Source organism: Rhinoderma darwinii, unplaced genomic scaffold (assembly GCF_050947455.1).
Source record: "Rhinoderma darwinii isolate aRhiDar2 unplaced genomic scaffold, aRhiDar2.hap1 Scaffold_2998, whole genome shotgun sequence".
Taxonomy (NCBI): Eukaryota; Metazoa; Chordata; class Amphibia; order Anura; family Rhinodermatidae; genus Rhinoderma; species Rhinoderma darwinii.
This window is the reverse complement of record NW_027463270.1, coordinates 11,664-28,966: the sequence shown is the minus strand read 5'-3', so window position 1 is coordinate 28,966 and position 17,303 is coordinate 11,664. Positions and strand designations below refer to the sequence as shown.

General features: G+C 47.0%; 1 long non-coding RNA gene across 2 annotated transcripts; it reads right to left on the bottom strand.

Moving 5' to 3' along the window:
- Positions 1 to 3,334: 3,334 nt before the first annotated feature.
- Positions 3,335 to 16,795, bottom strand: LOC142704056 (uncharacterized). 2 transcript variants are annotated; one of them, XR_012867740.1, is made up of 4 exons: positions 16,459 to 16,795; positions 10,600 to 10,744; positions 3,604 to 3,701; positions 3,335 to 3,440 (listed from the first exon to the last, which is right to left on the bottom strand). It is a non-coding gene; the product is annotated as an uncharacterized LOC142704056 (long non-coding RNA). The 2 variants fall into 2 exon arrangements; XR_012867741.1 differs by lacking the exon at positions 10,600 to 10,744.
- Positions 16,796 to 17,303: the final 508 nt, after the last annotated feature.

The following is a 17,303-nucleotide window of genomic DNA, read 5'->3' as shown; positions in this document are numbered from 1 at the left end:
TGATTGCGCGGTGTGGGGGGTTTTATATTTCCGGTGATTGCGCGGTGTGAGAGGTTTTATATTTCCGGTGATTGCGCGGTGTGAGGGGTTTATATTTCCGGTGATTGCGCGGTGTGAGGGGTTTATATTTCCGGTGATTGCGCGGTGTGAGGGGTTTATATTTCCGGTGATTGCGCGGTGTGAGGGGTTTATATTTCCGGTGATTGCGCGGTGTGAGGGGTTTATATTTCCGGTGATTGCGCGGTGTGGGGGGGTTATATTTCCGGTGATTGCGCGGTGTGAGGGGTTTTATATTTCCGGTGATTGCGCGGTGTGAGGGGTTTTATATTTCCGGTGATTGCGCGGTATGAGGGGATTATATTTCCGGTGATTGCGCGGTGTGGGGGGGTTTTATATTTCCGGTGATTGCGCGGTGTGAGGGGGTTTTATATTTCCGGGGATTGTGCGGTGTGAGGGGTTTTATATTTCCGGTGATTGCGCGGTGTGAGGGGTTTATATTTCCGGTGATTGCGAGGTGTGAGGGGTTTATATTTCCGGTGATTGCGCGGTGTGAGGGGTTTATATTTCCGGTGATTGCGCGGTGTGGGGGGGTTTTATATTTCCGGTGATTGCGCGGTGTGAGGGGTTTATATTTCCGGTGATTGCGCGGTGTGGGGGGTTTATATTTCCGGTGATTGCGCGGTGTGAGGGGTTTATATTTCCGGTGATTGCGCGGTGTGGGGGATTATATTTCCGGTGATTGCGTGGTGTGAGGGGTGTATATTTCTGGAGATTACACACCACTTCTCTCAAAGGCTATCATGGTGCACAGCAAGACGGCAATGGAGGATGGAATGGAGGTCTAGTAGTCTCTTATAAATGGTGGATCCTGTGTTATCTATATATAGGGGTTACCTGTCAGTGTAATCCTGCCTGAGATGATAATGAGGTGACTTCTGAGAAGCGATTTCTACAATAGGGTTGTCACAATACCAGAATTTGGACTTCAATACCGATACTTCATGTAGAATTACAATTTGAGATACCAAAACGATACTTTGCTAACAATAATAATAAATAAAAAAAACGCCCAAAAATAAAAAGTCCTTCCACTTTCTGATTTGAGCCTCATGGTCTTATGAATTTTGAACCTCCATTAATAGTAATTAATCCCATTATGTAGCTCACAGTCATAATGGGCAACATTGAGTTAATGTGTGAGAGAAGGTGTATGGGCAGCACAGTAGAACAAAAACCTCCAGGGCATAAGGGTGCCGGCCTCCAGGGATCCGACTTGTAAATCCCCAATGGTATACAAATGTAAGGAGAAAGAGGCAGCCTAGAGTGCTGCCTCTTTCTCCTTACATGAGTTAATGTGTGAGGTACATGATGGGATTAATTACTACTAATATGAGGCACGTCGAGGTTCAAAATTCATAAGACTCTGTGCCTCACATTAATAATTCCCCCCTTCATTTTCCGCACATAACGGCAACATTGGGGTTAAAAATGTTTTCCTCTTTATGTAATCCTGCCTGTGATGACTGCTGAGAAGTGATCTCTACAGAACTGCAAGTGTCAGTCTATTGTGAATGGTGTATCCTGTGCAGGGCCGATCTTATGGGTGCGCGAGCACACAGGGCGCTGCCCCCTCCAAGCATGTAGGGGGCGCCACTGGGCTCTGCCTCTACTCTGTGCTCTTCTCTTAGTTACACACACGGAGTAAATAGAGCCGAGGAGCAAGAGAAAAGGAGGAAGCTCCGCCCACAGCCTGTCCTGCAAGAAACCTGTGATCCTGTCAGCAAGGAGAGATGGTGAGAATCTATGTGTCTCTGTGTGTGTGTATACAGTATGTGTATATGTTACAGTGTGTGTGTGTGTGTGTGTGTGTGTATGTATATACAGTATGTGTATATGTTACAGTGTGTGTGTGTGTGTGTGTGTCTCTGTGTGTGTGTATACAGTATGTGTATATGTTACAGTGTGTGTGTGTGTGTGTGTCTCTCTGTATACAGTATGTGTATATGTTACAGTGTGTGTGTGTGTGTGTGTGTGTGTATATGTTACAGTGTGTGTGTGTGTGTGTGTATGTGTGTGTGTGTATACAGTATGTGTATATGTTACAGTGTGTGTGTGTGTGTGTGTGTGTGTGTGTGTGTGTGTGTATGTGTGTGTGTGTGTATACAGTATGTGTATATGTTACAGTGTGTGTGCATGTGTGTGCGTGCGCCTGTATGTGTTTATGTCTCTTTGTAAAAGTGTGTGTTTAATATTAAAGTAGAACAGATAAAATGAAGATATCTGTGCTGCCACCTATATACCCTGCAGCCCCCTATATACCCTGCTGCCCCTTATATACTCTGCTGCCCCTATATACCCTGCTTCCCCTTATATAACCTGCTTACCCTTATATAACCTGCTTCCCCTTGTATACTCAGCTGCCCCTTATATATATGCCTCTGTGTGTACAGATAATGTAGTGGATGTTATCACTGTATTATCTGTTGTGTTACATAGGACTGCATGCGAAATCTGCTACATTATCTGTACTGGGTATATATGGGTCTGTTTGTGAATGTGTCTTTGTGCCTTTTATGTATTTGTATATGTTCCGGTCTGTGTATGTGTGTGTGTCTGTACGTCTACATATTTACCTGTATGCATATATTCCAGATGTGTGTATGTATAATTGCCTGTATGTCTAAATATCTGTCTCTATGTATGCAGAGTATATATGTTCCAGTATGTGCGTGTCTATATATGTGGTTCATATTTGGTTTGTGTAGGGGGCGGCAACAGGGAGTCCCGCACAGGGCGCCATCCAACCTAAGACCAGTCCTGATCATGTGATATCTATATATAGGTGTTACCTGTCAGTGTAATCCTGCATGTAATGTTAATGAGATGTCTGCTGAGAATTGATCTCTACAGAACAGGAAGGATCAGTCTACTATAAGACTCAGTGGCCAGAGGGAAAAATGCAAGATTTTAGGATTATTTTTAAATAAAGATTACTTTAAAAAAAAAGAAATCGTAAAAATATTTTTAACATAAAAACTTTAAACAATAGGTCATTTTCTGATGACACACGCCCTATAAGTGGTTAAACGGAGTTTCCTCAGATCCCGGCTGTTAATCGCAGCTGGTGCCTCCAAAATCTGACACTAAGCCTAGTGCATGACCGGATCCATAGATCACCTTGTAGAGAACTTCTATGTGCAGTCACAGCTCCCTCAGGTCCTGCACTATGTATAACACATTGTCTGACGTGTTACTGTAATGTAGAACTAAGGAGGAACCCCACCTTAACAAACCTCCCAATTCACTTTCTAAATTCATTATTACTGACCTCTGGTAACACCTCCTGGAATTTCCTCCTCCACTTCACTCTTACACCGTTGATCGCCCCTCACCCGCTCTTCTTCTTCATCCTCCACTTTAATATCAGTCAGATCTTCCCCCTGATTTCACATATGTAACAATACAGTACAATACAGCAGAGTGCGAAGAATCTAACAGATCAACATAAGAAACCACCAAAATCTATGTCCACATCTATGACCGCTGGACCAAAAAGCTCCGCACCCCCTATATAGATCTGGTATACGGCTCAGCTTCATCTACCTGATGATTCTCTGGGACATTGTGATTTTCCTCTGGACAGTCCTGGGAATACAGAGGACTGGGACATCTCTCTGGTGGATTTCTCCTACTGGATCCATCTGTAGGAAACACACAGTGACTGAATACATGACTACTGTATATCTGTCTATATATCAGACACTTCTCTCTACACTTCTATGTTTACTGATCAGAGCCGGAATTACAAGGTTGAGGTCCTCACTACCGGTGTCGAGGTCCCTGCACCTTGTAAGCCGCAGGCCTAAAGGAGACTGTGGACTACCAGAGCGAACGGCGGGACACCAACAGCTCCCTGCTCCCCCATAGTATTTACCTGTATCTGCCTTCTGTGGACGCGGATACACATGAAAGTGGCGGGACACAGGGGCCTCTATTTTGAGAGTGCCCTGCAACCCAAAAAATTGTCAGTGTGTCAAATGCTTATTAGCCTCTTACAGGCTGTGTACACCTTTATAGACAATATTTTCTACACGCTTTTATTAACCCCTCCATACGGCAATATTCTTTCAAACCGCTGATGCCCCGGGCAGTTGTCATATAAATAAACATTGGCAGAATGGAAAGGGGTTTAATGTGTGCAGCACTGCACTTTCCTGTCCGCCGGCTCTCTCCACAAGTGCCGGCACATCTCCCCCTTAGTTTAATCAAACTTACATGCCAAACCCCTGCAGATAGCACCTCAGCACCTGTAGATAGCGCCACTGAAGCTCCCACTAGGAGCAGAATGCTTTGCCAGAGCGTTGCCGTCAACTTGGCTGGGAATTGTGATCCTAGAGGGAGCCCCTGACGTCTCTGTCCATATATGGACAGTCACGACAGGGACTCCTCTGGGAGTGGAATCCATGGCCTATTTTTGACCTGTTTAAGACAGATCCATTGCTCAAATCTGACGTGTCACTTTAAGGGTATGTGCACACGGGGCTGATAAGATGTAGATTTTCTGTTCTCCACATAGAGGTGGGACCCCCATATATCAGACATTTATAGCATATCTCTCAGATGAGAAGAGTAAAATGAAGACATTCCCCCCCCCCCCAGACAATGAAGACCTGACTCCTGACAACCTGACACATGGCGGATACTGGGGAGACATTGCTGACATCGCACAAGACGTGGTGCACACTATGCAGTCAGTGTTTTGATATGAACTGTGAGGTTCTGCAGCAGCTGAGGTGACATTATATATAAAGGAAACATGCAGTGTGATCTCTTATCATCATGTTATAGCGCAGGTGGAGCGGAGCAGAGTGATACATTGTTTTGTGGGATAAGATTCAGTATAAACTTGTATTTTACTCATTTAACCCCTTCCTGAACAGGACATTTACCGACATAGGGAACACCTGACACCCTGGGCTGGAAACCTGCAAAGGCTGGAAACCTGAGAGAACTGTGATTAAGGCCATTTATATACTTAGATTCTGTGGTCAACAGCGACTGCAGAAACTAAGCTGTAAGAAAGACGGGGGTCCTCCCTGACAGCTCATCGTCCCCACGTGACACGATGGATGGTTGTCATGGCAGCATGGGGGGCAATGAAGGTCCGCCATCTTTCTGCTCCTATAAACCCCTTAATATTAATCACGATATATTGCGATACATTAGTATTACAGTGATTTGTACCGGAGATCTAATCATCACTAGTTCAAGTCCCCCAGAACAGGAATACATTTTTTTAGAAAAAACAGTAAAATAAAAAAAGACTAGCAGCTCTAAAAATATAAATAAAAAATATTATAAAATGATCAAAAACTGCAGCTCGTCCCACAAAAAATAAGCCCTCACTCCGCTACATCCACAGAAAAATAAAAAAAAGGTTCTGGTTCTGATTATACATAGTTGTCAACTTTTTACATTTCTTTCCAAGGACAATTAGGGTGTGGCTTCTTTGGGGGGTGTCTTATGGGGCGTGGTTTATCTCATGGGTCTGGCTAATGGGGCATGGTTTTCTTCCCAGAATTTCTGCATCCAAATAAACAAACAAAACCGTCTGCACTAGTTTGGCTGACAACCACTATGGTGGCCGGTATCTCTCTGGTTATCTGGTTTTTAAAGGCAGGTGATGTCTCACTTTATCACTAGGGCGAGGTGATATGTGCTGACCACTACTGGCAGCGTAAATACCAGCGCAGATAGTGTCACACTGTAGATGGTGTGCTCCTTTTAGATGGTGCTCCACACTGCCCCCTGTAGATAGGGCCACATACAGCCCCCCAGTAGATAGGGACACACAGCCCCCCTTGATAGGGCCACACACAGCCCCCCTGTAGATAGCGCCACACACAGCCCCCGTGTAGATAGCGCCACACTCAGTGCCCCTTGTAGATGGCACTCCACACTGCCCCCTGCAGATAGCGCCACACACAGCCCCCTGTAGATCGCGCCACAAACAGCCCCCTTGTAGAGAGAGCCACACACAGCCCCCTTGTAGAAAGCACCATACCCCCTTGTAGATTGCGCCACACACAGCCCTCCTGTAGATTGCGCCGCACACAGCCCCCCTGTAGATTGCGCCGCACACAGCCCTCCTGTAGATTGCGCCGCACACAGCCCTCCAGTAGATTGCGCCACATACAGCCCTCCAGTAGATTGCGCCACACACAGCCCCTTGTAGAGAGAGCCACACACGTCACCTTGTGGATAATGCCACACACATCCCCTTGTAGATAATGCCACAAACCCCCCTTGTAGAGAACGCCACAAACCCCCCTTGTAGATAGTGCCACAAACATCCCCTTGAAGAGAACGCCACAAACCCCCCTTGTACATAGTGCCACAAAGGGACGGCCAGAATGGTGTGCCATTGCACTGGGTGCATCACTCCAGCAGGTGGAAGGGGGCGCTGCGCTGGCTACCTTTCCCCTGCTCGTTTCAGAAGCGCCCGGGCCCGGCGACTCAGCATCCGCCTTTCCGCCCGTAGCAGCAATAGCGGCTACATCGGGCATGGGGACGCCCATGCTGCCAGTCGGGATGGGCCCCCCATGGCCGGCGGCACTGCTAGCAGCTGCTACAGCTGTAGCAAAGCCACATTCAATAGTGTCTGCGTCATTAGTACACAGGTACTATTGAATACTATAGCAAAGCAGGAAGGTATCTCCCAGCTCTGCTATCTGCTAGCGCCACTGTGTGGCTGGGGATTCCGCTCCTGGATTGAGCGCTTGATGTCTCTGTCCATATATGGACAGTGACAACTCCTGAAGCGGAATCCCCGTCCACAGCGTTGCTGATGCGGTGACCGGGGATTCCACTTCAGTAGAGGCCCTTGACGTCACTGTCCATAAATAGACGGTCATCAAGCGCTCCGTCCAGGAGCGGAATCTCCGGCCACAGGGGGATTCCGCTCTTTCAGGGAGCTACAGTAGCGCTATGTACAGGAAGGGGGGGGGGTTCTATCATCTACAAGGGGGCTCTGTGGCACTACAATGGGGCTGTGTGGCACTATCTACAGGAGAATCTGTGAGTGGTGGGCTGATGGTCATTTAAGTGAGAGTGGCGGGCTGATGGTCATTTTACTGTGAGTGGGGGGCTAATGGTCATTTTACTGTGAGTGGGGGGCTGATGGTCTTCAAGTGGTTTTCACCTCTGACCTCCAATTAAAGTTAATAGGAGGCAGAAAATACCTGTGGCGTTCGTTTGGAGCTTTTTTTGCCTACGTCTTTTCCGTTAGCTTCAACGGCTTAAAGAATCACGCAAAAAAAAAAAAAAAATAAAGTCAAACAACGCTGTCAATTCAAAATCTGCCTTAAAATTCCTGAAGGAATTTAGAGGAAGATATTTTCTGCTTTACAAAAAACGCTGTGTGAACATATTCTAAGTGTAGTGCTTGTTTTTAGCTGTTTTCGGTCTTTCTCAAAACAATTTTTGGTAGGGGTGCCCTGAGGAAATTTTATTTTTCCAGTGGTGCCTCGAGTCCGAAAAGGTTGGGAAACTCTGCACTAGGCTACAGGATCACGCCGGCCTACGCAAGGATCCCGTCGCGGAGCAGCTCAGTTCGTCTTGGGAACGGGGCCTAGAGGAGTACAATTTTTTGGTGTTTGGGGCACTGTCTACAAGGAGCAGGTGGGGGTGCGGGAGTATGGTACTGTCTACATGGGGAGGTGGGGGGGCTGTATGGCACTGTCTACAAGGGGGAGGTGAAGGGCTGTATGGCACTGCCTACAAGGGGGAGGTGGGGGGCTATATGGCATGATCTACAAGGGGGAGTTGCGGCTCTGTATGGCGCTGTCTACATGGGGGAGGTGGGGGGGGTTGTATGCCACGATCTACAAGGGGGAGGTGGGGGAATGAACAGCACTGTCTACAAGGGGGAGGTGGTGGGCTGTATGACACTGTCTACAAGGAGGGGTGGGGTATTATGGCACAGTCTACAGGGAGGCTGTATGGCACAGTCTACAGGGGGCACTATCTACAAGGGGGGCTGTGTGTGTGCCAGCCAGGGGAGGGGGGCATTATACTGTGTGAAGGCCACTAATCAGACATTATTCTGTGTAAGGGCACTACAGGGGGAAATCTACTGTGTATGGCACTTAGGGCGCAAAACACTGTGTGGGCAAAATTAGAGGATAAAATACTGTGTCCTTAAAGGGGTAATAATATATGATATTATTAAATATTATTATTATTTTTGGGGCGTGGCCAGCAAGCAGCATGGATAGTCGTATCTGAGCTGAGCTCCCGGGGACCGTAACCTCTCCTGCTGATTATCCTGTCATCCTGGCTGGTAAATCTTTTTACTGGGACCAGACAAACTCTGGGCATACCTCTCCCCCTCGCAGGCTACCCGGGGACATTCTTCGGTGACTTCGTCGGCCCTGCGGACGGAAACAGTGCACGACGGCCTGGTGTTCTGCTGCAGCCTGCACTCGACGCACTTCCACTTGATATTAACCCAGCCTAGGAGACAACGAAGGACTTGCATCCACTTGCATCGGAGGTACACTGTTTATGCCTGACATCTCTTGCTTCTCCCAGGTGTCTTTTGGTCCTCTCTGTCAGACTCCGTGGTCCTGGTTGCATGGGCTTCTGTTCCTCGTGGCGGCTGGTGGTTAATGGCGGCCTGTCTGTGTCTGCAAGGCACGCATGATGAAACATTCTTTCTCTGTCTCCCCTGACAGCCGGTGAAGGTACAGACCTCAGGCTCAGTTGGGGACGACAGTTTTGATTTCTCTCAGGGCAGACCCTGAGATTCCATTGTTCCCAGTATCTGGGTGGTGAGTTGCGGCCTAACGGAGCCATTTTGCATATATGCCTGTTATACATCTATGTCACTGATTTGGCTCACCTGCTCACTATACATTCTGGGACTGCCTGCCTACCCGGTTCTTTGTCTATAGAGCTTACTTACCATATATAACTTCATACCAGTGTGCCATACTCTGTTAAAAGGAGACTGTATCTGTTGCCTTACTTTTCCTGCTACACTATTGGTGGGGTGAGACCTACCTATTTCAGCTATACTGTGCACCATGCGTAAATCTAAACCTCAGTCTGCAGTGGATAAGCTAAAAGATTTTGCTCGTACTGATCAGGACGAAGATAATTCCTCTCCACGTAAAACGAGATCTACTCACCTCAAAAATAAAGAGGACGATGCCCGACCGAGTGGCGGCATGGATTCCGACACTGAGCCTAAACCTACGTTACGTCAGGTTTCATTGCAACTTCTATCGGCCATTGATGCTTGCAAAACTTCTTTAACAGGCCAGATTGATGAGATAAACCTTGATGTCAGTTTGCTCCATCACAACATGCAGAACCTGAGAGGCTGTATGGGAGAGATGGAGGGGCGACTTTCTCAAGTAGAGGACAGGATTGGTCCTCTTGCTACTACCCTGGCTGCTACTACACGGAAGGCGGATGCTTGTCAATCCAAAACTGATGACCTTGAAAATAGACTGCGTCGTAATAATTTATGTATAATTGGCTTACCGGAAAAATCTGAGGGCAAAACTCCTGAACCGTTTATTGAACAATGGCTCAAGAGTAACTTAGAGGCGTCAGCCTTTTCCCCTTGCTTTGTGGTTGAGAGGGCACATCGTGTTCCGGCTAAGCCGCTGCCTCAAGGTGCAGCCCCTCGGGCAATTCCTGGTTGGGATTCTAAATTACAGAGATCGAGACACGTCTTTGCGTCAGTCCAGGTTGAAAGCTCCATTGAAATTCAACAATTCCACTATTTCCATATTCCCTGACTTTTCTGCAGACCTCCAGAAGCAGCGTGCCACCTTTATGGAGGTCAAAAGAAAGTTTAAGGAGTGAAACATTCCATACTCAATGGCATACCCTGCTCGTCTCCGAATTGCCTATGATGACAAAGTGGTCTTCTTGCATAGCCCGGCGAGAGAGTGGCTCCAGATGCATCCTCCGGTGGCTTGAGTGACTCTTCAGCATTCACCTGTGGGCCCTTCGAGAATGCTCCGTTGATCAGCCTGACATTCTTCACATGATGAACGTTACTGGGTGATATGTTGTATATTTTATAATGTTATACCGTACCTTATGTCGCTATATCTACCATTGGCTATTCAGGTCAGTTGATCCAGAGGGGGATCTCTCTCCTTTCTATATATTGTTCTCATCTGATTCACTGGTAAAAAACAAACAAAAAGACCCAGAACATTTTTCTTATATGCTTACTGATGCCAGGATGGATGCCTGACCAAGACGTAGTCGAGTATTCCCCATTCTAATTTTTCTACCCCAAATGTCTGCCCTACCTATGGTTCTTGGTGGGGACATTTCTGGGTTCTTTTCCTCGGTTACTTTGTTATGTTTGATTGTTGTTCATGTGTATGTCTATGCCACTGACTCTGATAACTCTGTCCATACCTTTTTCTGCTCATCCATTGTATGCTGCTGTACTGCCCAGGACTGGCAATTGATCCTTGATGACGGGCCTCGGTGTTCCCTCATATTAGGCGATCCCGTCCCCACCTAATCTGTTTACAGGAGACTCACCTCATTAGTGAAAGATCTAGTTACCTTAGGAAACCTTGGATACAATGGGCGTGCCACTCCTTTCACACTTTTTATTCTAGAGGGGTTTCCCTGCTGATACATCGCACTGTACGATGGAATCCAATACAGACGCGAAGAGACCCAGCTGGAGGTTTCGTTTTTGTTTATGCTGAAATAGACACGAAGCCATATGTTATTCTGTGTATATATAATCCACCACAGGCTAACACCTCCGTCCTTCAGGCAGCTATTGCTTTTGTACATCAAATTAGGTAATGTCTCCGGCTATAGACCGTTTCTCACAAGATCCCGCCCATAATTTAACACCCACTACTCCTTTGTGTCAGCTGATAGAAGGTTTGGGCTGGATTGATCTATGAAGACATTGTCACCCACAGGTTCTGGAATACACTTGTCATTCTCCTGGGAGACAGGCTCTCTCCAGGATTGATCTATGAAGACATTGTCACCCACAGGTTCTGGAATACACTTGTCATTCTCCCGGGAGACAGGCTCTCTCCAGGATTGATCTATGAAGACATTGTCACCCACAGGTTCTGGAATACACTGGTCATTCTCCTGGGAGACAGGCTCTCTCCAGGATTGATCTATGAAGACATTGTCACCCACAGGTTCTGGAATACACTTGTCATTCTCCTGGGAGATAGGCTCTCTCCAGGATTGATCTATGAAGACATCGTCACCCACAGGTTCTGGAATACACTTGTCATTCTCCTGGGAGACAGACTCTCTCCAGGATTGATCTATGAAGACATTGTCACCCACAGGTTCTGGAATACACTTGTCATTCTCCTGGGAGACAGGTTCCCTCCAGGATTGATCTATGAAGACATTGTCACCCACAGGTTCTGGAATACACTTGTCATTCTCCCGGGAGACAGACTCTCTCCAGGATTGATCTATGAAGACATTGTCACCCACAGGTTCTGGAATACACTTGTCATTCTCCTGGGAGACAGGCTCTCTCCAGGATTGATCTATGAAGACATTGTCACCCACAGGTTCTGGAATACACTTGTCATTCTCCTGGGAGATAGGCTCTCTCCAGGATTGATCTATGAAGACATTGTCACCCACAGGTTCTGGAATACACTTGTCATTCTCCTGGGAGACAGGCTCTCTCCAGGATTGATCTATGAAGACATTGTCACCCACAGGTTCTGGAATACACTTGTCATTCTCCTGGGAGACAGGCTCTCTCCAGGATTGATCTATGAAGACATTGTCACCCACAGGTTCTGGAATACACTTGTCATTCTCCTGGGAGACAGGCTCTCTCCAGGATTGATCTATGAAGACATTGTCACCCACAGGTTCTGGAATACACTTGTCATTCTCCTGGGAGACAGGCTCTCTCCAGGATTGATCTATGAAGACATTGTCACCCACAGGTTCTGGAATACACTTGTCATTCTCCTGGGAGACAGGCTCTCTCCAGGATTGATCTATGAAGACATTGTCACCCACAGGTTCTGGAATACACTTGTCATTCTCCTGGGAGACAGGCTCTCTCCAGGATTGATCTATGAAGACATTGTCACCCACAGGTTCTGGAATACACTTGTCATTCTCCTGGGAGACAGGCTCTCTCCAGGATTGATCTATGAAGACATTGTCACCCACAGGTTCTGGAATACACTTGTCATTCTCCTGGGAGACAGGCTCTCTCCAGGATTGATCTATGAAGACATGGTCACCCACAGGTTCTGGAATACACTTGTCATTCTCCTGGGAGACAGGCTCTCTCCAGGATTGATCTATGAAGACATGGTCACCCACAGGTTCTGGAATACACTTGTCATTCTCTTGGGAGACAGGCTCTCTCCAGGATTGATCTATGAAGACATTGTCACCCACAGGTTCTGGAATACACTTGTCATTCTCCTGGGAGACAGGCTCTCTCCAGGATTGATCTATGAAGACATTGTCACCCACAGGTTCTGGAATACACTTGTCATTCTCCTGGGAGACAGGCTCTCTCCAGGATTGATCTATGAAGACATTGTCACCCACAGGTTCTGGAATACACTTGTCATTCTCCTGGGAGACAGGCTCTCTCCAGGATTGATCTATGAAGACATTGTCACCCACAGGTTCTGGAATACACTTGTCATTCTCCTGGGAGACAGGCTCTCTCCAGGATTGATCTATGAAGACATTGTCACCCACAGGTTCTGGAATACACTTGTCATTCTCCTGGGAGACAGGCTCTCTCCAGGATTGATCTATGAAGACATTGTCACCCACAGGTTCTGGAATACACTTGTCATTCTCCTGGGAGACAGGCTCTCTCCAGGATTGATCTATGAAGACATTGTCACCCACAGGTTCTGGAATACACTTGTCATTCTCCTGGGAGACAGGCTCTCTCCAGGATTGATCTATGAAGACATTGTCACCCACAGGTTCTGGAATACACTTGTCATTCTCCTGGGAGACAGGCTCTCTCCAGGATTGATCTATGAAGACATTGTCACCCACAGGTTCTGGAATACACTTGTCATTCTCCCGGGAGACAGGCTCTCTCCAGGATTGATCTATGAAGACATTGTCACCCACAGGTTCTGGAATACACTTGTCATTCTCCTGGGAGACAGGCTCTCTCCAGGATTGATCTATGAAGACATTGTCACCCACAGGTTCTGGAATACACTTGTCATTCTCCTGGGAGACAGGCTCTCTCCAGGATTGATTATGATTTTGGTTCTCCTGCCTTATCTCTTTATGTGTCCTCCAGATCACTCTCTTCCAGGGGGATTTCGGACCACAGTGCGATACTGGTCAGGTCGGAATTTCCTGGACAGCGATTGTTACCTACTTGGAAGTTGCATCCTTTCTGGTTGACACTTATTGGACCCTCTGATCGCATCCCAGACCAAATTATACAATGTTTACAAGTACATGATGCACCTATTTCTCATACCCTGAAGTGGGATACCTTTAAGGCGTACTTGCGTGGTTGTTTGCGATCTACAATTTCTTGTATTATAAAGTCCACGGCTCACTCTGAGAGGGAGGCGGGGGAATGTGTGGCCTCCGCAGAGTTGCTGTATATTTCGGATCCCACGGACGCACACAAGGCTAGTTGGTTACATTTCACTCGTTTATATAAACATGTGCTTCACCTTAAGACTAAGCGCAAATAGTTTTATTACACGTCAATATTATTTTGAGATGGAGAATCAATCCAGTCAGTTATTGGCCCACTTAATTAGACACAATAACTCCTCCAATTCAGGATAATGAGGGTGGTCTATTAACAGAGGGGGATGCCATTGCTACCAGATTTAGAAAGGACTATACCATTTTATATAGTTCCACCTCTAATCATACCATCGCAGACGTTGTAGTTTATCTGAGTGATCTGACTTTTCCTACTCTCTCTTCATCGCAGGTTACATTGCTTGACTCCCCTATGATGATGGCGGAACTTCAAGAGGCTATTCAGGAAATGTCTCTCCATAAATCCCCAGGTCCTGATGGGCTCCCTATTGAAGGTTATAGGAGGTATCGGGAACATATGGGCCCCATGTTGTTAGATACTCTTAACCAGGCTTTACTCAGCCACTCACTTCCCTCTACATTTGATGATGCTTCTATTATTGTGCTACTGAAGCCGGATAAAGACCCTGTTGATTGTGGTTCTTATAGACCAATTTCCCTAGTTAACGTGGACTATAAAATCCTACCTAAGATCCTGGCAAAGCGACTGAATCAAGTTGTTCTAACAATTATTCACCCTGACCAAACTGAATTCATGCGCGGTAAATCTACATCTATAAACATTACACGTGTACAGACACTTATGCAGATGGGTAGAATGCGTCATTTGCCTTGGGCTGTCGCTTCATTAGATACTATGAAGGCGTTCGACTCTGTTGAGTGCTCCTTCCTTCTGGCCGGCCTTCACAGCTTTGCTCCTACATTTATCTCATGGATCCAACTTCTCTATAAATCCCCTATGGCTATTGTGGTGGTCAATGGCATCCCCTCTGATTCTTCTCCTCTGGCACGGGGTACGCGGCAGGGATGTCCCCTCTCACCGCTTTTATTTGCTATTGCCATTGAAGCTATAGCTATTAGATTGAGATCCACCCCTATGGTAACTGGTGTGCAGTGGGAGGGAGGGTCTGCTGTGGTGGGCCTGTACGCTGACGAGAAGGTCCTTTTCCTGCGCAGCCCTCATGAGTCTTTTGGTCACGCTGTCCGCTTGTTAGATGCCTTTTTGCCATTTTCTGGGCTTAGGGTTAATTGGCAGAAGTGCCCCATTTCCTACATGATGTGATCGGCGCTGTAATGTTGGTGACAGTAATGCTTTATATTTAGAAAAACGTTCTATATTTACCACGTTAGGAGCGATTTTACATTTATGCTAATGAGTTTCTTAATGCCCAAGTGGGCGTGTTTTTACTTTAGAGCAAGTGGGCGTTGTACAGAGGAGTGTATGACGCTGACCAATCAGTGACCAATCAGCATCATGCACTCCTCTCCATTCATTTAGTCAGTGCATAGTGACACTGCGTTGTTCACGATCTGCTGTCTTATACTGACACATTAACGTTACTGAAGTGTTTAGACAGTGAATAGACATTCCTTCCAGCCAGGACGCGATGTCTATTCACAATCTCGACACTTCATTAACGTTTACAGCAGAGCAAAGCGTAATCTCCCTGTAACCGGTCATTTACAGCGAGATCTCGCGAGATTACACTTTGCTCTGCTGTAAGTACCACAGAAACGTTAGTGAAGTGTCGGGATTGTGAATAGACATGGCGTCCTGGCTGGAAGGAATGTCTATTCACTGTCTAAACACTTCAGTAACGTTAATGTGTCAGTGACTGAGCCCAGGCTAAGTGTAGAATCCCCAGTCAGAGGGTTGCCGACGCTCTGGCCGGGTATTCCGCTCCCGGAGGAGTGAATGGCAGAGCAGGGAGCGGAGAGTTTCCTGCTCCGCCACAGTATTCAGTAGTACCTGCGTCCTGAGGATGCAAATACAATTGAAAATGGCCGGGACAGTTATTTGCCGGGACTGTCTCTGTAAATTTGGGACAGTCCCGGCAAATTCAGGACTGTTGGCAACTATGAGAATATGGCGACACTAAATAACATTGTTTTCTAACAAAAAGTTATTTCTATGTAAATATCGCACATCATGAAAAAAACCATAGAAATTTGGTATCGTCCGGCAGAATGTAATCCTCGCACCGCGGGACCGGCAGAAAAATAAACAAGAAATAGATCTGAGGGAACAACTAAACCCGTCCTGGTGATTAAGGGGTTAACCTGCGGTGCGGATTATAGACACGCAGGATATAGCATTTATACCGCGGATTCGCCGCGCATTTGTTGCAGAATTTCCCCATTAAGTGAAATGGAAAGTCAAGTTCTGCAACAACCGCCATTGTTCCCAGAATCCTCTGCGGCTCCACCGCGTGTTCACAGCAACGCTGCAGGTTACACATCTATAAAAAAGAAGGCGTCATGTGACCCCTGCAGCCAATCACAGGCCGGAGAGGTCACATGTCATTATAGGGGTCACCTGGACACAGCCGGAAGAGCAGGGACGTGTTGCTATGGTAACGCTGGGAGAGGTGGGGATCGGCCTTGTTGTATTTCTGGAGTAGATATTCGGGGGGATTATACGTCCACCATTTGGGGTGAATATTCGGGTGATTTCCTTGCGTGTTGTGGGTCGTATTCGCTACGTGTGAACATTCCCTTAAACCGCACGGTGAACGACATTAACAAGAAATGTATAAAAGTCAGTGAATAAGTTGTAAGTCCCGAATATTATGTCATTACAAAACACGACTCGTCCCACAAACCATCCGACCACTACAAAGACCAGAAATAACCACTTACCCCAAAGAGGCCGGCACTAGAGGGGTTAAATCCGGGCTAGGAGTCCAGTGGGCGGAGTCACTCAATGGTTGATAACAGAGAGAACACCCGACCAGCGCTGCTCTCTACCTCATCACGTAACAGCTGAAGGACCTGTGATGACGACACCACCAAGTGACAGGAAAAGGCGGAGCTTATTAGTGGAGAGAGGCGGAAGTGGAAGGACCTGGGATATCAAGGTCACGTGACCGTGGAATCAGGGGGGGGGTTTAGAAGTGTGAGCGATGTATGAAGGACCTGTGTGATGATCAAGTGACATGAGGGGTCCTGAGCATCATATGATCGATGAAGGAGTGATCGGTGCTAAACAGTGCAAAATATAATGTGTTGTGGTAAAAGGACCTGTGATGACATCACCACCACGTGACTGGGACGGAAGGGGTGGAGCTTATCATTTGAGAAAAGTGGTGGAGGAAAGACCTGTGAAGCTGATCACGTGACATGTGGGGGGCGGAGCTCTGTGAGTGTTCCGGTCTCCTGTGCTATGGTGAGAAGAATTCATGCTTACGTCAAATGAGGGGCGGGGCTATGCCTCCTCTCCAGTTAGACTCCGCCTATCTTGTTGTCCCGTTCACATGGTGGTGACGTCATCAGAGGTCCTTTCCATGTATGATGTAGAGAGCAGCGCTGGTCGGGTGTACATGACTTCCGGTCACCGCTGTTGTTTAGTGTTCTCTCTGTTATCAGTCAGGAGGTTTCCCATGATGCAGTAGTAAGGTTACATGAGGTCATTTCTGTCCGGTTTTGGTGCGTTTTTGTCTGGCACAGTGTTGGTAATTATTATTATTTATTTTAAGTGGTGTAAA